We start from the raw sequence: 19,868 nt of genomic DNA, 5'->3' as shown, positions 1-19,868 counted from the left end.
ACATTGAAGGCTACAAAGAGAAGGTAACACTTCCTAGTGGGGTGATCTTAAACAAGCTTCTTGATTTCTCTAAGCCTCAGTTTACTTTATCTGTTAAATGGAAAAGCTATTCTCATAAGGTAATCTTGAAAATTAAATGAAATAATTATGAAAAGCAATTGATATATCTTCTACCATGAAGTACCAAAGAAATATGGAAGCTATTATTATTGAGTATATGCTATTATTGAGTAAATGAAATCTTCAGGTACCTAGGGACATAGAGACTTAGTGGGTATGAGAAGGTTGTCTTTGAGTATAATTTTACTTATTTATTTTATTTTTATTTTATTTTTTTAAATATATTTTATTGACTTTTTACAGAGAGGAAGGGAGAGAGATAGTTAGAAACATGGATGAGAGAGAATCATCATCCATCAGCTGCCTCCTGCACACCCCCTCCTGGGGATGTGTCCACAACCAAGGCACATGCCCTTGACCGGAATCGAACCTGGGACCTTTCAGTCTGCAGGCTGACGCTCTATCCACTGAGCGAGACTGGTTTCGGCTACTTATTTATTTTAAAATATACTTTCATTGATTTCAGAAAGGAAGGGAGAGATAGAAACATCATATATAATAAAAGCCTAATATGCTAAGTGTCCAGTCATCCATTCAACCAATCAAAGTATAATATGCTAATGATATACTAATGCCACTCAACCACTCACTGTGATGTGCACTGACCACCAGACACTGGTGGGTTAGCTTGCTGATGGGGTTGGGCTGATTGGGACTGAGTGAGACAGGCCGGACACGCCCTGGAGCCCTCTCCAGCCCCAATCATGCACTGGTGGAGTCCCTCAGCCTGGCCTGCACCCTCTCACAATTCAGGACCTCTCAGGGGGTGTTGGAGAGCTGGTTTGGGCCCAATCCCACAGGCCAGGCTGAGGGACCTCAGTGGTGCATGAATTCATGCACTGGGCCTCTAGTAAGTGATAAGAGAGAATCATTGATTGGCTGCCTCCTGCATGCCTCCACATTGGGGATCGGGCCCACAACCTGGGCATGTGCCTTGACTGGGAATCAAACTGTGACTTCCTGGTTCATAGGTCAATGCTGAACCACTGAGCCATGCCAGCTGGGCTGGAAGCTAAAAGAACTGTTAAGAGAGTGAGAAGCGACTTTAGAAGAGATTGGGGTTATAAAACTTACATATGAATAGATGAGAAGTTAAGAGATAATGGGAAAGTTACATATGAGTAGATTTATTTGACTATGAAGTTGGAGAAGAGTCATGGGTTTGGAGTAGATTAAGTAGAGGATTAAAAAAGTAAGTAATAAAGCAAAGGTGAATGTTCAGTAAGGGAAATACAAGGGTTGATATTTCAAGAGGAGTTAACAGTTCATGATTAGAAATGGGCAAAGAGATATTGCTACAGGAAAAGATGAAAGAGTAAGAAAATGAATTTATTCTAATGAACTTAGTTGTTCCTGTAAAAAAAGAAATAGGGAGTTTTCATAAAAGGTACAAAGCTTTATATGTGGGTCCTGGGTTACTTAAAGTTGAAGAATTGCGTTGGAACAATTCCAGTCTTCTTACCTCATACCCAGACCATGGTTTTAGAATGCTGAACTGATCTTTACCACTAGCATCTTGTACTGTATCTCTCTCCCCCATTCTATAAACAACAAAATTCTTTCTAAAATGCTATTTTCATCATATTATTTATCTATCCAATATACTCAATGACTCTTTTGCCTCTACAATAAAGTTTGGAAATCTTGGTTTGGCTTTTGACACTTTCCATGATTGGACCTCAGCACTGACCTAATTTCAACCAAACTGGTACACTTGCCATCTCTGGAATATACCCTGTACTTTCAGTGAATCCTTGTTTATGCTAACTAGTAGTTTGAAATTCTTGCTTTTTCTTCACCTTTTGTTTTCTCCTTTATTAAAGCTCAGTTCTAATTTTTCCTCTTGCACAAAACCTTCCCTGATCACCAGAGTATTTCTTCTCTTTTTCTCTGCACTTACATGTATCTGTTGTATTATATCTATTGTATCTATTGCTTTAATAATATAATTTATTCTGTATTTGTGTTTTAATTATAATTGTTTGTTCATTTTAATTATACAATTCTCCGCAAAGTACAATAACTTTTTTTTTTTTTTTGAATCCTCAACCAAGGAGATTTTTCCATTGATTTTTAGAGAGTGGAAGAGAGAAGGAAAGACAGAGAGAAATGTCAATGTGAAAGAAACACATCGATTGGTTGTCTCCTGCATGAGCCCAACCAGGCGGGGAGCCTGCAACCACCGAACATGTCCTGGGCTGGAATCAAACCCGGGACGTCCCCTGCAGGCCCGACTGCTCTATCCACTGAGTCAGACTGGCTAGGACAGTACAATAACTTTTTATTATACCCAAAGCCTAGCACAATGCCTTTCAGATATTTTGTTAGGATTAGGCAAAATCTACCCGAGAGTGGGAGTGATTGCTGTAGGCAGTGGTGGAAGAAGTTATTACCTTTAAGAGCGAATATTACCCAAATCTGAAATGTGGCAGAGTTTATGTCGGTATAGAAAATTAACTTGACTGATTCTGGACCTTAAAGGTTTCATTTTAATTTTCTGTATTTAAGCTTCGAAGCTTCATAGGACATTCATAACATGCATCTCTGTTTCCAGTTACATTTGCAGATATTATGAACTATACATTCTTTTAAACAGAAGAATTGTGTATTACAACTATCAACTGATTTAATGTGAACCAAACCAATGTTTAATATATGAATAGTTTGTTCATTAAAACCTCTAAGCTAAACTTTAAACCTTATCAAACTGTTAAAACTATTTCCAGTATTTAGAAAATACAGCCCTGACTGTTCTGGCACAGTGGCTAGAGCGTCAGCCTATAGTCTGAAAGGTCCTAGGTTTGATTCCGGTAAAGGGCATGTACCTTGATTGCAGGCACATCCCCAGTGGGAGGTGTACAGGAGGCAGCTTATCGATGTTACTCTCCCATTGATGTTTCTGACTCTCTATTCCTATCCCTTCCTCTCTGTAAAAAGTCAATAAAATATATTTTCAAAATACATATAAAATTTCCTTTATTAAATGTTTAAATGGAAATTTTATATAGGCAGCTTCGAGTAACTTATTGGTGTATGATACTAAAGAGACCAGAATCATGAATTTGATTCTTTGTGTGCCTCTTCATTTTTTCTAGCCTTGACATTAGCTAATAATTATAGAGCATAATTGAGCACTTACATGCGAAGTATTATTATAGAAAATTTCAAGTATTATTTCATTAAATATTCATATCTATATGGGATATATACTATTATTTATCTGTTAATAGATGAAGAAATAGACTGAGGTTAAATTACCTGCCCAAAGTTTGACAGAAACCAAACACATGCCATTGGACTCTTCAAAGTACTTATATTTGTGGGTTATTAGCAGTTTTGTTGCTATTTCTAAAAGAAAATATGTTGGCAGTTGTGATGGATTAGAAAATCTGTATGGGGAGGGTATGACTGGTTTCATTGTACCCGAAAAGTGAATCTTGTGAGGAAGTGTATGCTAAATTTGAGGTTACAGTATTATGTGTCATGTCAACTCCTTTTAAGAACTTTTCACCAAGAACTATTCAATTTTTAATATTAAAAAAACATATAAGATACTCCTGTAATACAACTAGTACCACAAGCCAAACACAATTTTATGACTTTCATCTTTAGGAGATCCAACTTGCTTACTTACTACCTTTGTTGCCAAAATTCAGAAATGAAAATGTTAATGGTAAGGATAAGTGAAGAAAGGCTGTGTATAATTTTTGGTTTTGTTTTGCAAACAGAATCATAAAACTTAACCAGGCTTTAGATAAACATCTTTGAAGTATGCCATCATGCTTCAGAATGTAAATAGACAATACATAAAATTTTCACTTTTTATAAAGCAGTAGAATATTATCTTTGCTGAGAGTCTGTAGGCTGTTTTGGATGTCAAGAGGCTGATCTTAGAATTGGCAACTTTTGTTTTGTAGACAACCCACCGCTTAATCCTGTGTTACTCCTTATCTGTTGTCTTCATTTTCTCCATCTGCAAACATGCCTCCTGATACAAGCGAGTACTTCAATAGCTACTGAGCCACCTAGTGTGATCTATATTCTAAAGAATAATAAAATGGAAATGGCAAGATACTATTTGCAAGTCAGTTTCTATGGGAATGCCTGGGTAGAAAAGAATTCCTAACTATTGAGGAAGAAGGCTCAATGATGGCTGTCATTCATTTGTCTTACATATTAAATATTATGATATGGTAAGCACTATGAATAAAAAGGCATGATCCCTTCCCTCATGGATCTTAAAATCTAAAATGAGATAATTCTTTCACAGGGTTTTATGTGCTTTGATAAGGAAAATACAGGATTCTGTAAGCTCATGACTAATGTAGATTTATTTCGTGAGTCATGGAACTGGGTAGGAGAAGTGGTAGGGAATTGAGAAATGCCATTTTGGTCCATGTCATTTAACGTGAGGCTAATAAAGTACAGAAGGGTGTATGTGTGTTTAAAAAGATGAAATTTTCACTGAAAAAAACTTTGTTATTTTTCCAGCACCCTTTTCCATATACACAAAGCATCTCCTGGACTAACTCAGTGAATAATTTTGTTTTAAGAATGTTAGCTTGTATGGATATAAGTCTTATCTCTTCAAGACAAATACTTTGGGGTTCTTTTCCAGTTGGACATTTCACAGTAATCCAGGACCCCTCGGGGGATGTCAGATTGCTGATTTCGGCCTGATCCCCACAAGCCAGGCTGAGGGACCCCACCCGTCCATGAACCCATGCACCAGGCCTCTAGTTGAGATATAACTTAGCATAAATTTACCCATTTAAAATTTATAGCTCAAAAAAATATAATTTATAGCTCAGTAGTTTTTTTATTATATTGATAGGATTGTAACCATTACCACAAAATATACTTCTACAACTTTTTTTTTTTTTTTTTTTTAAGGAAGGATTGGGAAGGGAAGGGGAGAGAGAAACGTTGATGTTAGAGAGACACATTGACTGGTTGTCTCCTGCACATGCCCCAACAGGCCAGGGATGGATCCTGCAACCTAGGTACATGCCTTTGACTAGAATTGAACCCGAGACCCTTGAGTCCTTAGGCTAATGCTCCAACCACTACACCAAATGGGTAGGGCTGGAACATTTTCATCACCCCTAAAAAACATTGTATCGATACTCAGCAGTTACTCCCTATTCTCTCCCCCAGCCCTTGTCTACTTTTTTGTCTCTATAGGTTTTTGCCTTTTGGTATTTCCTATAGGTAGAATCTAGATAACTTTTTGATCAGAGATTTCTAGCCTATATCAGCATCTTGTATATCTCATGAAATAGCCTGCTATGAATAATTTATTCTTTTTTTTTTTTTTTAGAATAACAGGTTTGTTATTTAATAGGTAAAGTATATTATATAATTTAAATGAATGTTTTTAGTATTGGAAACTAAGTTTAACCAAATATTTGTGTATATAATTTTTTTCTTTTTAAAAAATTATTTTATTAAGGTATCACATATTTGTCATCCCCCCATTCCCATCCCAAACCCCTCCCCACACATACCCTCACTTCCCTGTTGTCCATGATCACTGGTTAGGCTCATATGCTTGCACACAAGATCTTTGGTTGATCTCTCTCCCTTATCCCACCCTCCCCTACTTTCCCTCTGAGGTAGCAAGTATTCCTTTCTTAAAGAGTTTTACATACAGGGGTGGGCAAAAGTAGGTTCACAATTGTGGGTATGGAAAAATAATACAGTAATTAATAGAGAATAGTACAAGATATACTGTTTTGTATACTCATAGCTATAAACCTACTTTTGCCCATCATGTATATTTGACCCTTGAACAACATGGCTTTGAACTGCATGGGCCATTTATACACAGAATTTTTTTTTTTTTTTTTTTTTAGTAAATACTGTAAGTGGATTATTTTCTTTTCTGTAGCTTACTTTATTGCAAGAATGAAGTATATACCCTGGCCAGGTGGCTCAGCTGGTTGGAGTGTTGTCCTGTACACCAAAAAGGTTGTGGGTTTAATTCCTGGTTAGGGCATGTATGGAAGGCAACCAATTGATGTTTCTCTCTCTCTCTTTCCCTCTCTCTCTCTCTCTCTCTCTCTCTCTCTCTCTCTCTCTCTCTCTCTCTCTCTCTCTCTCTCATCAATAAAAACATATCCAGGGGTGAGGATAAGAAAAGAATGCAATATATAATAAAACATCTAGATGTGTGTATATATATATATATATAGAGAGAGAGAGAGAGAGAGAGAGAGAGAGAGAGAGAGGGGATAATATGCTAATTGGTCCTAACAGTGTCCTGGTGACGACCAGTCAAAGGTGTGTTCACACAGGAGCTGGTGGACGGGGACTTGCACCACCAGGACATGAGGCTGGATGTGGGGGGCATCAGGACTGGCCATGGCTGCCCCTCCCTCCCCCCAGCAGAAGTGCATGCAGGCTTGTGGAGCCCCCCGGCCCGGAGGGGGCATCAGGATGGGGGCAGGGTCTTAGCCAAGAGTTCTTATCACTCTTACTCCAGGATCTGAAGGTACGGAGAGGGAGAGAGAGCACATAGGCAGTTAGATGGTTTAGACCAGGAGGAGAGTGCAGATAGGCAGTTAGGGAGATCAGACAAGGAGGGGAAAGCAGTTAGGGACATCAGTCAGGCAGGTGAGCGCTTAGGAGCTAGTGGTTCTGGATTGCAAGAGGAATCTCAGATTGGAGAGGGTGCAGGACAGGCTGAGGGACCCCCCCAACCCTATGCACGAATTTCTTGCACTGGGCCACTAGTACAAAATAAGTTTTATTGACTTTTTATATAATCTATCAGTAAGGTTTCTGGTCAACAGTAGGCTATTGCTAATTAAGTTTTGGGGAAGTCAAAACTTATACTCAGATTTTCAACCACATGGGGGAGGGCAGTGCTCCTAACTCCCATGTAGTTCAAAGGTCAGCTATAAATTTTTATAACTATTTTGTATATTAGTTAAATTGTAGAAGAAGAGGCTTAAGAATAATTGTTGATTTAACTGACTAATCTGTAATATTTCTCTTTTTATTTATTTTAAAATATATTGATTTTTTTACAGAGAAAGGGAGAGGAATAGCTAGAAACATCAATGAGAGAGAAACATCGATCAGCTGCCTCCTGCACATCTCCTACTGGGGATGGGCCCACAACCAAGGTACATGCCCTTGACGGAATCGAACCTGGGACCCTTCAGTCCTCAGGCTGACGCTCTATCCATTGAGCCAAACCGGTTTCGGCATATTTCCCTTTGTTAAATGAATATTTAATCAGAATAACCTGTGTAAATTTAGTCCTGAGGGAAATTGGAGAAACATAAAGACCATGATCCTGAGGATTGCAAACTAATAGGTCTTATAAGAAATTTCTACTGTTAACTAAAGAAAGATGTGAGAATTTAAAGATTGCTATGCATATGTTTAGAACAAAAATTAAATACCAGAGAAGCATTTGTTCAGTGAGATTAAGCTTTACTATATTAAGGTAACATTATTTGGCTGGTGTTTTCTGATTCTTTCAGTAGAATGTGTTGATACTAAAAGTCTACAGAACTCTACTATTATAATACATTGCCTATTGCAGGGATTTAACATAAAGATTAGTTAATAGTTTCTGGACTTCCATAGTTATTAGTGTCCTAGTCTTAAATTTCTTAGTTCCTTCATCTGTAGAGTACTTATGCTATTATCATTGGAGAATTTTATTTTTCTTCCCCTTTCTGTTGTTGTTGGTTGAAGTTTTTTTGTTGTTGGTTTTTTTTTAAGCAAACTTTAAAAAAAATTTTTTTTAACCCAGTAAGCTAATATACTGCATTTGTTTCTAGTCCATTGTTTTCATCCTTTGAGTTTTTAATAGCTCAATTTTTTATTTAATTTCTAAAGTGTTATTTAGCCCTAGCCGATTTGGCTCAGTGGATAGAGCGTCGGCCTGCGGACTGAAAGGTCTCGGGTTTGATTCCAGTCAAGGGCATGTATCTTGTTTGCGGGCACATTCCCAGTGGGGGGTGTGTAGGAGTCAGCTGATCGATGTTTCTCTCTCATCGATGTTTCTGACTCTGTATCACTCTCCCTACCTCTCTGTAAAAAAAATCAATAAAGTATATTTTAAATAAACAAATAAATAAATAGTTATTTAATTCTTTCCCAATTTGCCTGGTAATTTTTTAAATACTCATTTTTCTGTTTCTTTTTTTAAATCTTGTTAAACATTTCATACATATTTATTTTATATCTTATATTCTCTGATTTCAATTATTTGAAGTTTTAAGGGATATAGATTTATTATATGTTAACCCCTACTCATAGCAGCTTGTTTCCTTCTATATTTAGTGATTTTTTAAAGCTCATACTTGATTAAACACTAATAAACTTGCCTCCATCATCTGTAAAATTACCTGCAATTGTATTTTTCCCCTTTTTAACATTTTTTTTATCTTTATTTTTGAAAGTATTACATATGTCCCCTTTTTTTGCCTATTGACCTCTTCTAGACCTCCTCCATCTCCCACTCCAAGCCTTCACAGTATTGTATGTGTCCAAGGGTCATGCATATATGCATACAAATTTTTATTGATCTAATCCTACCATCCACCCTCTCCCACCTATGCTCTGATATTCCACAGTCTGTTCCTTGCTTCTATATCTCTGGATCTATTTTGTTCATCATATTCAACAAATGAGGGAGATAGTGTGATACTTACCTTCCTCTGACTGGCTTACTTCACTGAACATAATATTCCAGATCCCTCCATGCTTTTCTCAAAGGTAAGAGATCCTTTTTTACTGCTGTGTATGTTCCATGGTGTAAATGTACCACAGCTTTTTTATCTACTTATCTACAAATGGGCACTTAGGCTGTTTCCAAATCTTAGCAATTATAAATTGTGCTGCTCTGAACATAGGGGTGCATACATTTTTTCTGATTGGTGTTTTAGGTTTCTTAGGATGTATTCCTAGAAATGGGATCATGGATCAAATGGGAATTCCATTTTTAATTTTGTGAGGGAACTTTATACTGTTTCCATAATGGCTGCATCAGTCTACATTCCCACCAGCAGTGTACTAGGGTTCCTTTTTCTGCACATCCTTGATAGCACTTGTTATTTGTTGATTTGTTGATGGTAGCCATTCTGACAGGTGTGAGGTGATACCTCATTTTCATTTTAATTTGTGTCTCTCAGATAATAATTCGTGACTATGAGCATTTTTTTCATGTTTCTTAGCCATCTGTATGTCCCTTTTGGAAAAGTATCTATTTAGGCCCTTTGCCCATTTTTAAATTGAATTGTTTGTCTTCCTTTTGTTAAGTTGTATGAGTTCCTTATATATTTTGAAGAAAAAAATCCTTTATCAGATTATCATTGCCAAATATACATAGATTCTAGTTAAAAAAGCTGTGGTACATTTATACCATGAAACACTATACAGCAGTAAATAATATAGTAGGCTCCCTTTTTATTTTCTTGATGTTTCCTTTTGCTGTCCAGAGCTTTTTATTTTGATGTAGTTCCATTTGTTTATTTTCTCCTTACTTGCCTTTGCATTAGGAGATTCTATATAATAAAGCCTAATATGCCAATTGAACGAATGGTGGAATGACCAGTCGCTATGACGTGCACTGACCATCAGGAGGCAGAAGCTCAACACAGGAGTTGCCCTCAGGCCAGCCAAGGCCAGTGCCAGTGTGGGGCCCCCCATTTGCCCCGCCGGTCTCCCCATAGATCACCCCAGATAGCTGGCCTGGCCTAGGGACCTTACCCGGGCACACATGTGTCATGCACAAGGCTTCTAGTGTATCCATAAACATACTGCTACAAGAGATGTCTGAGATTTTGCTGCCTATGGCTTCTTCTAGGATTCTTATGGTTTCCCAACTTATATTTAAGTCTTTTATTGAGTTTATTCTTATGTGTAGTATAAATTGGTGGTCTAGTTTCTTTTCTTTTTTTTTTTTTTTTTTTTGCAGGTGCCTGTCCAATTTTCTCAACACCATTTATTAAAGAGACTGTCTTGACTAAACTGTATGTTCTTGCCTCTTTTGTCAAATATTAATTAAGTGTAATGGCTTGGGTTAATTTCTGAGGTCTCTATTCTGTTCCATCAACCTATATACCTATTCTTGTGCCAGTATCAGGCTGTTTTGATTACAGTGGCTTTGTAATATACTAGTAACTTGATATCTGGTGATCCCTCCAACTTTATTCTTCTTTCTCAAGCTTGCTATGACTGTTCAGTTATATGTCTTTTTTGGTTATATGTAAATTTTTGGAATATTTGTTCTAGCTCTGTAAATATGCCATCAGTAATTTAATGGGGATTGCATTGAATCTGTAGATTGCTTTGAGTAGTATGAACATTTTAGTGGTGTTAATTCTACAATCCAGGAACACAGTATATTCTTCCATTTGTTTATATCTTTTTCTATCTCTTTTTTCAATATATTTTTCTGAGTACAAGTCTTTTACTTCCATAGTTAAGTTTACTCCTAAGTATCTTAGTATTTCTGTTGCAGTAGTAAATGGGATTGTTTAGTTTCTCTTTCTGAGAATTCATTATCCTATCTAATAAAAGAATAATATGCAAATTGACCATCACACCGAGACACAAGATGGCTGCCCCCATGTGGTCAAATATGACTGCCCCATGTGGATATAAGATGGCCACCAAGAGATGGCTTCCACAAGATGGCCTGTAGGGGAGGGCAGTTGTGGGAAGTTAGGGGTGACCAGGCCAGCAGAGGAGGGCAGTTGGGGGGTGACCAGACCAGCAGATGAGGGCAATTGGTACCAGTCCTGCAGGGGAGGACAGATGGGGGGACCAGGCCTGCAGGGGAGGGCAGTTGTGGGTGAGATCAGACAAGCAGGGAGGACATTTGGAACAAGGCCTGCAGTGGAAGACAGTTGGAGGGAACCAGGCCAGCAAGGGAGGACAGTTGGGGGGTTGGGGGGAGAAACAGAGCCTGCAAGGGAGGGCAGTTGGGGGGGGAGGGACAACAGTTTAATTCTTTAAATTGTAGGATTAAATGGTTCATTGTTAATAGTTTTTGTTTTTTTGAGGTAGGCCTGTAAGTGCTATAAACTTCCCTCTCAGGATTGCTTTTGCTGTGTCCCAGAGATATTGGGTGGTGGTGTATTCATTTTCATTCGTTTCCGGAAAGTTTTTTTATTTCTTTCTTGATTTCATTGGTAGCCCATTTATTGTTTAATAACATGCTATTTAGCCTCCATGTGTTTGAATGTTTTTTTGAGTGATTTTACTATAGTTGATTTCTGATTCCATTCCACTGTGATCTAAGAAGATGCTTGATATGATTTCAATCTTCTTGAACTTGTAAGAAACTTATTTTGTGTCCTAACATATGATCTGTCTTTGTGAATGACCCAGGTGCACTTGATAAGAATATATTCCACAGCTTTGGAGTGAAATGTTGTATAAATATCACTTAAATCTATCTGATCCAGTGTATCCTTTAGAGTCTGAGTTTCCTTATTAATTTTTTGTCTGGAAGATTTATCCAGTGAAAGTCAGTGGGTTGTTACAGTCCCCTACTATGACTGTCTTGCTATCTCTCTCTTAAGTCCTCTAGAAGTTTTTTTTTCCATATATTTAGGTGCTACTATATTGGGTTCATCTATTTTTTTCCAAGGTTATAATTCTCTTGTTAGATTGATCTCTTTAGTATCTTGTAGTGATCTTCATTGTGTCTTGTCAGTCTCTTTTGTCAGATAGGAGTATTGCTACCCAGCTCTTTGTTTTTTTGTGGGTTTTTTTTTTTCTATTTTCATGAAAAAAAAAATTTCCATCTTTTCACTCTCATCCTTTGTGCATCTTTTGTTCTAAGGTGGGTCTCTTACAGGCAGTATATAATTGGGTTATGGTTTGGATCCATTCAGCTACACTATGTCTTTTGATTGGAGCACTAAATCCATTTATATTTAAGGTTATTTTTATAGGTACTTATTTAATGTCATTTTATTTCTTTATGCCTATGTTTCTGTTTCTTCTCATTACAGCAGTCCCTTTAGCTAGCATTTCTTGCAGTGCTTATTTGGCGTTGATAAATTCATTTAGCCACTTCTTTTTGGTCTGGAAAACTCTTTATTTCACCATCTCTTTTGAATGATAGCTTTGCCTGATATTAGTAATCTTGGTTTCAGATTTTTGCTTTTCATTACCTTGAATAATTCATGCCATTTTCTTCTGGCCTGTAGAGTTTCTGATGATAAATCAGCTGACAGCCTATGGTATCTCCTTTGTAAGTAACAAATTGCTTTTCTTGCACTGCCTTTAAGATTCTCTCTTTGTCTTTAATTTTTTTAATTTTATTATGATGTGTCTGAGTGTGGGCCTGTTTGGGTTCTTCTTGCTTGGGACTCTCTGTGTCTCCTGCACTTGTGTGACTTTTTCCTTCTCCAGTTTAGGGGAACTTTCTGCCATGATTTCTTTAAATATGTTATCTATCCTTTGCTCACTTTCTTCCCCTTCTGGCACTCTTGTTATGCGAATGTTGTTCCATTTCATGTTGGCCCACAGCTCCTGTTTTTTTGGTTCCCTGAGTAATTTTTTTCTGCCCTGTCTTCTGATTCACTGATCTGTTCTCCAGCTTCCCCTAATTTGTTGTGTATTCCTTCCACTGTGTTCTTTATTAGTGCTTTGTCATTCTTTATTCACGACTGGTCTTTTTTCATAGTTACTATATCTTTACTCATGCTGTTGACTATCTTTGCCATCATTTATTTGAACTCCATGCCTGATAACTTTCTTTTCTCCATTTCATTTATCTCTTCTTCTGGAGAATTTTCTTGTTCATTTATTTTGGGCGTGTTTTTTTTGTTGTTGTTGTTGTTTTGTTTTTGTCACCCCTATTTGGCTGCCTCTTTTGGTTTGTGTTTCTGCTTTAGGTAATTCTGCTACAACCCCCAATATCTAGTGCAGAAATCTGCCAGATGCTGTTTGTGACTGAGTACCCTGTTTGGAGCTGTCAGCAATCCATAGGTTGTAGCTCCGTCTGCTGGGACTGGGTGCCTTTGGAAAATACCAAGATGTGCACCAAGATCTGCTTTTCCTAGCCTCAGGCCCAGAAAGAGATCAGGCAAAGACTCAAATCCTCCATAGATCTGCCTTTGCCTGCAGTCCACTCGACCCTCAAACTTTATTAGCTTCAGGCTGTCAACCACACAGTGGAGCAAGAGGTCTTCCAACAGGGTGGAGCAACTGCCTTGCACCTGGCAATATCTACTTACATAGCAAAGTTCTGCTGGAGAAAGATGTCCTCTGCAGCATGAGGGAATGACTCAGCACAGGAGCACAGGAAACTAGGGTGTCTGCCCTCCAGACTCCAACCCCAATGCTCTTAACCCTGGACTCTTCTTTATACTGCTCCGTTCCACTCTGTTCTCCCTTCATTGGAGCCCAAGGTGAATGGCTGCACACACAGTTTTGTGTGTTGGCTCTTTAAGAGGGTGCTTGCATTTGCAACTGTCTCTCACAGACAGCAACCCTGATGCTTTTCACAGCCAGATATTATGCACCTTTCTCAGTTCTGGTGCTCTGGGCTGGGAGCCCAGCTTGGGGTTTAGATCCTGGAGTTTTCAGTGGGAACTCTCCACAGCTCAGAAAGATCTTCAGAGCTTCAGATGCTGTCTGTGGGAGCCAGGCCAGCCCTTTTATGCCTCCACACTTCCTACCAATCTCTATATGGTTTCCATTTTCCAACTTGGTTATTAGGGTTTTCTCAAGCTAGTTTTACATTGATATTCCAGGCAGTTTTGTAGTTCCAGTTTGGTCCTAGGAGAGTGTCAATGTTAACTTCCACTTACTAACACTCTGCAGCCATTTGAGAATTGCCATATTTCCCCTTTTTGTAGCAAAAAAGTGATTTTCTAAAAAATATAGTTAATACCTAATTTAATCAGCTAGTATATTTTGCCAGTTTCTGAGGTATTTACTGTTCATTGTATCACACTCCTAGGTTTACTTTTCTTCTTGCTAAAGTGTATCCTTTAGTAATCATAATAACAGAGTATGGCTAGTTTTTATCTGAAAGTGTATTTTGCATAAGATATTTTTTAAAGCAAATAAAGAATTCTTGGATCATAGGTTTTTCCCCCCCTTCCTATTAACACCCTCAGGATATTTCATTGTACATATTATGAAAATTGGCAGAGTTGATCTCTGAGAAGGCTGGTCTCTATATAATTGTTATACCTATATATATAATTTCTCTCTCTTTTTTTTTATTCCTATTCTGTATCTTGTCACCACTGCTTATTGTGAAATCTTGGGCAAGTCTAAACAGAGATAATGAAATAATATCTGTATCATGGGGAGCAGTTTGTAGTGATGATTACATTAATATATGTAAAGCACTTAGGACAGAGCCCTACATATTTTAAGTATGATGTAAATATTAGGATTTGTTGTTTGTTTAGCATTCTTGATGTTCCCATGATATGCCTCAGTATGTGTATGCTATATTATCTGTGGGTACTCTTTGAAATACATTGTTGATCTGAAAACTTCATTTCTAGAAAATTCCTTAGTTTTCATGTCTTTAAATATTGCTTTTCCAGTGTTTCCTCTTAATCTTTGTGTTGTGTTCTAGTCCAGTGGTTGGCAAACCATGGCTCGCGAGCCACATGCAGCTCTTTGGCCCCTTGAGTGTGGCTCTTCCACAAAATACCACGGCTTGGGCGAGTCTGTTTTGAAGAAGTGGCATTAGAACAAGTTTAAGTTTGAAAAATGAGGCTCTCAAAAGAAATTTCAGTCGTTGTACTGTTGATATTTGACTCTGTTGACGAATGAGTTTGCTGACCACTGTTCTAGGCAGTTCCTAAGCATTACCGTGTTTTTTGGACCATAAGACGCACTTTTCCCCCCCCAGAAGTGGGGGGGAAAAGTCCCTGCGTCTTATGGTCCAAATATAGCCTACACATATACTTTTTAAAAAAAGTTTTTTTACTTGCCCAGCTCTGTGTGGTCTCTGTGTGCTTGCCCGGCTCTAAAATGGTTCTAAATGCTGCTGTTTACTTTATAGGGTTGATTACATGTGTTTATGACTGTGATGTTGGGTTTTAATGCACATAAAATATTTTAGGACACTATTTGTTTCAGAATCTTTTTTTCTTCATTTCCCTTCTCTAAAAACTGGTGCGTCTTATGGTCCGGAGCGTCTTATGGTCTGAAAAATACGGTATTTTCCAATTTACTAATTTACACCTTGAGTTTATTTGGCCTCAGTTTTTGTTTCTCTGACTGTGTTTCTCCTGTTCACATTCTCTCTCTTTGCGTCTCTGTTTCTCTCTTTTAACAGCTACCTATTCTGGTTTGATTTATGAATTTAAAAAAAATTTCCTTCATGTCACTGTTCTTAACTTTGGAAGGCTCCTAAACATACGTCTTTTAAGTACTTACAAATTGTCATTCTTTCTATTACTATTTTTTTTAATCCTCACCCTTGGATATGTTTCTCTAGCATCAGTGTGAGAGAGAAATACCAGTTGGCTGCCTATTGTACACACTCCGACTAGGGTCAAACCAGAAACCTTAGGTATTTGCACTGATGGGGAATGGAATCTGCAACTTTTTGGTTTATGGAATGATACTACTACCAATCAACTGAGTCACCTGGCCAGTGCTATTTTTTTCTTCTAGATTGAATTCCTACTATTGGGTTTTTTGGCTGTCCATCTTAATTTTCCTTATATACTGGTATGTTGGAATTCAGTTTTGCAGTCTCATGTTAAATAGAAGTTATTAGTTTTGTTTTCTTGCTTTAAAAAAAATCTTTTATTGATTTTAGAGAGAGGAAAGAAAATAGAAATATTGATCAGCTGTCTCCCACACATCCCATCCCAGGGATCAAGCTGACAACTTCAGCATGTGCCCTGACCAGGAATCAATCTGGCAGGCTCTTTATGAATGGAACAATGTTCACACAACTGGGCTATTTTTTCTTTTTCTTTTCACCCTTCTTATTTAATGTTTTGTGTTTTGTTTTGTTTAATATATTTTATTGATTTTGTACAGAGAGGAAGGGAGAGAGATAGCGAGTTAGAAACATTGATGAGAGAGAGTCATCAATCAGCTGCCTCTTCCACACCCCCTATTGGGGATGTGCCCACAACCAAGATACTACATGCCATTGACCGGAATCAACCCAGGACCCTTCAGTCCCCAAGCTGACGCTCTATCCACTGAGCCAAACCGGTTTCGGCTCTTATTTAATGTTTTTGCATGTGCCTACATCTTGTCCCTGGGGTACCCAGTCTGAACCATGTCTTAGGTTAAACGCTTGGTTCCCCTCATTATTGATAACAACATCAAGATTAGCCTTATCTCAGACGGTCAGAGAAAGACAAATATCATAAGATCTCACTTATATGTGGAATCTAATGAATAGAATAAACTGACAAACAAAATAGAGTCATGATCTATGGAACAGACTGACAGCTATCAGGGAGGAGGAGGAGTCTGGATGAAAGATGGTGAAGGGATTAGCCAAACAACATATATGCGTAACACATAGACTTAGACAAACAGCATAGTGATAAGCCAGAGGGAAAGTGGGAATGTAGGGGAATAGCTAGAGGAGAGCAAGGGGGCTAGGGAATGGAGATGAAAAGATACTTTGCTTGGGGTGATGGGCGCACGATGCAGTGTGCAGATGTTTTGCTGAGTTGTACACTTGAAACCTGTATGGTTTTGCCAACCAATGTAACCCCAATAAATTCAACTTTTAAAAAATGATTAGGCTTATATATCTCTATACTTCTGTTCACTAAGCACATACTAGTAACTTCAGTAAACCTGGGGTCTATTCCAGCCTTGTACAGTACATTGTTAGTTCCCTGTAGGATGTGGACTTCTCTCTGTCGCTGTTACTTGAGCCGAAGTTTCACAGTTTCAGCTTCACAAAGTTCTTTGTATCTTAAGAGTGTATCATTAGCAAAGGTAGCTTGGTCTCTAATGTTCTGTGTTATCTACTTTAAAGAAAAAAACATTTGAAACAGAGAAGCCCTTCAAAATGTAAATATATAATATTTATATGAAAGTCAACATTTAAAAAAAAAGTCAACATTTAAAATTAATGTATATCATACATATCCTTCAGAAAAGTACCAGTTTGCTTTCCTGCGTAAGAAAAGGATATATTTCTACTTCTTTGCCAATAGTGGGCTTTAGATGTTTACTATCTAAGAAAAGGTAGTGCCTTTATCCTGAGGCTCTCTCAAAGATCTTGAATCATTTCTTGTTGATTTTTAAATTAGATATATTTGGTTTTTCTCTAAGTGATTATTATTTCTAATCTTACTGAACTTTCTTTATTCCTAATGTTTTAGATTTTGAGTTTGCCATCATATAATCATTATCTGCAAATAATACTTTGATTTTGTCTCATAATTTTTGCCCCTTTAAAAAAAATCTTCATTTCATTGATCACTATTTCTAGACATTGCTAAATAATAGGGATAAGAGCATGTATCCTGGTTTTCTGGAAATTGTTCTAATCACTATGCTCTCTGTTTGGCTTGAAATGTATATATTATCATATTATGGAATGAATTTTATCAGATTCCTTTTAGCATATAAAGAGATGATGTGGTTTTTTTACTTGGAACTTTTTAAAAAATGAAACATTAATAGGTTGGCTCAGGGTTAAATTCCTAAAATGTATCCTCCTTGGTGATTAGTAACAAATGCTTATGTTTTACTTAGGGTTATTTACATCTGTATTAATGAGTGTATTTAGATTATAGGTTTTTTTAGTGCTCTCTCTGTCAGTTTTTTATCAGTACTAGTGGCCTGTTACACGAAATTCTTGCCCAGGGGTGAGGGGATTGTTCCTCAGCCTGGCCTGCACCCTCCAATCTAGGACCCTTCAAAGGATGTCCTACTGCTAGTTTATAGGAATCAGGCTTACACTAGCAGTCAAACATCCCTCTCACAATCTGGGACTCCTAGCTGCTGCCTGCCTGCCTGATTGCCCCTAACCACTCTGCCTGCTGGCCTGATCACCCCCAACTGCCCCTCACCAGCCAACTCACCCCCAACTGTCCCCTGTGCCAGCCTACTCACCCTCCTGCTGGCCTGCTTGCCCCCACCTTCCCTCTCCATTGGCTTGCTCGCCCCCATCTGCCCCCCCCTGCTGGCCTGCTCACTCCAAACAGGCTTCCCCCCTCCCCCCGGCTATCCTGATCACCTCCAACTGGCCCCCTTGCTGGTCTGCTTATCCCCAACAGCCCCTGCCATCCCATCCTGGCCTGATCACCCTTCGGCTACCCAAGGTCCCAGCCCCCCCCTTCACCCCCCCCCCCCAATGTCTCCTTGAGCAGAGGCCAGGGCTGGCTGGAAGCAAATATCTAGGATTTATTTATCTTCTATAATTGAAGCTTTGTAGTCTTGAGTGGAGGTTAGGGTAGATGGGAGCTTGGCTTCCTCCATCGCTGGAGGAAACCCAAGCCTCCTGCTCAGCTCCAGCTCCGTGGCCGCCACCATCTTTGTTGGGATTTATTTATCTTCTATAATTGAAACTTTGTAGCCTTGAGCAGAGGCCAGGGCAGGCGGGAAGCTTCACTTTCTCCATTGCCAGGGCAACCCAAGCCTCTTGCTTGCTACAACTCCATGGCTGGCTGCTATCTTGGTTGAGCTAATTTGCATACTCGCTCCTGATTGGCTGGTGGGTGTAGCAGAGTGATGGTTAATTTGCATGTTTCTTTTAGTGTAGATTATGGTAGATTTGTGAAAAATAGGGAGCTTTCTTTGTAAACTTACAGAAAGTTTGAAAAGAGTACAATGAGCTTTCAGATTTATGTAAATGGCCAACCACTGTTAGCATTAGCCGCATTTGTTTTATAAATTTTTCTCCTCTCTGTGTATGCACATGCAAATTCTTTACACACACACAAATATATATAAACCAGTGCATGATCACACATTACACTTTGATATAATATCTTTTTGTTTTATTTAACCTGGAATGAATGGTTCTTCGGTCTTTTTGTTCTGGAACATTTTTTTTGAGGCATAGTTCTTCGATAAATTTCTAATTTCATTTTGAGGGTTACAGGTCTTTATAAGCTTGAAAAAGTTTGGTAATTATTTTTCTAGGAACATTGTCAGTGTCCTTCATATTTTCAAATTTATTAGCAAAGAATTGTACAGTGTGTTTTATAAAATGTAAAACAAAGAAATAAAACATCTTTCTATCTATGAGGTATGGATAGCCTGTTTCAGATTATTTTTTTTTTTTAGATTTTTTTTTTAATTTTTTAAAATTTATTAATTTCAGAGAGGGAGAGACAGATAGAAACATCAGTGATGAGAATAATTGGTCAGCTGCCTCCTGCATGACCCCCACTGGGGATTGAGCCCACAACCCGGGCATGTGCCCTGGGCTGGAATCTAACCCGGGACCCTTTAGTCCACAGGCCGGCACTCTATCCATGAGCCAAACCAACTAGGGCTAGTTTGATATTTTAATAATTTTCTCAATTAGGCTAACTGGTGGTTTATCTATTTTACTCATTTGTCTCTCATAACTTATCATGTTTACCTTAATTTTTCATAATACACTCCTTCAGTTTTTCTTAAGTTTTGTATGTAATTGGTTGTACTTTTCACTACTTGAGTTGAATATTTAATTTACCAGTTTTCACTATTTTTTTATCCTTGCCAGAGGATGTTTATTGGTTTTTTGTTTTGTTTTGTTTTTTTTAGAGAGAGAGAGGAAGGAAGCGCGAAAAGAGAGAGAAACAGATATGAGAGAGTAGATTTAA

The 19,868-nt window shown here is 38.0% G+C and overlaps 1 protein-coding gene across 6 annotated transcripts in view; it reads left to right on the top strand.

The window, feature by feature from the left end:
* PPM1A (protein phosphatase, Mg2+/Mn2+ dependent 1A) overlaps positions 1–19,868 on the top strand; it is a 43,696-nt gene that overhangs the window by 3,979 nt on the left and 19,849 nt on the right. The window contains exon 1 of one of the 6 annotated variants that reach the window (XR_004987366.2): positions 3,871–3,911. The exons of the other annotated variants lie outside the window; for them this stretch is intronic. The gene's annotated coding sequence lies outside the window, so the exon portion shown is untranslated. Of the gene's footprint in view, positions 1–3,870; positions 3,912–19,868 lie in introns of those variants that run through there. 6 annotated transcript variants of the gene reach the window in all.

Source organism: Pipistrellus kuhlii, unplaced genomic scaffold (genome assembly GCF_014108245.1).
Source record: "Pipistrellus kuhlii isolate mPipKuh1 unplaced genomic scaffold, mPipKuh1.p scaffold_m20_p_1, whole genome shotgun sequence".
NCBI classification, from domain to species: Eukaryota; Metazoa; Chordata; class Mammalia; order Chiroptera; family Vespertilionidae; genus Pipistrellus; species Pipistrellus kuhlii.
Note: the sequence above shows the minus strand (reverse complement) of the source record. Positions and strands in the feature narration are given on the sequence as shown.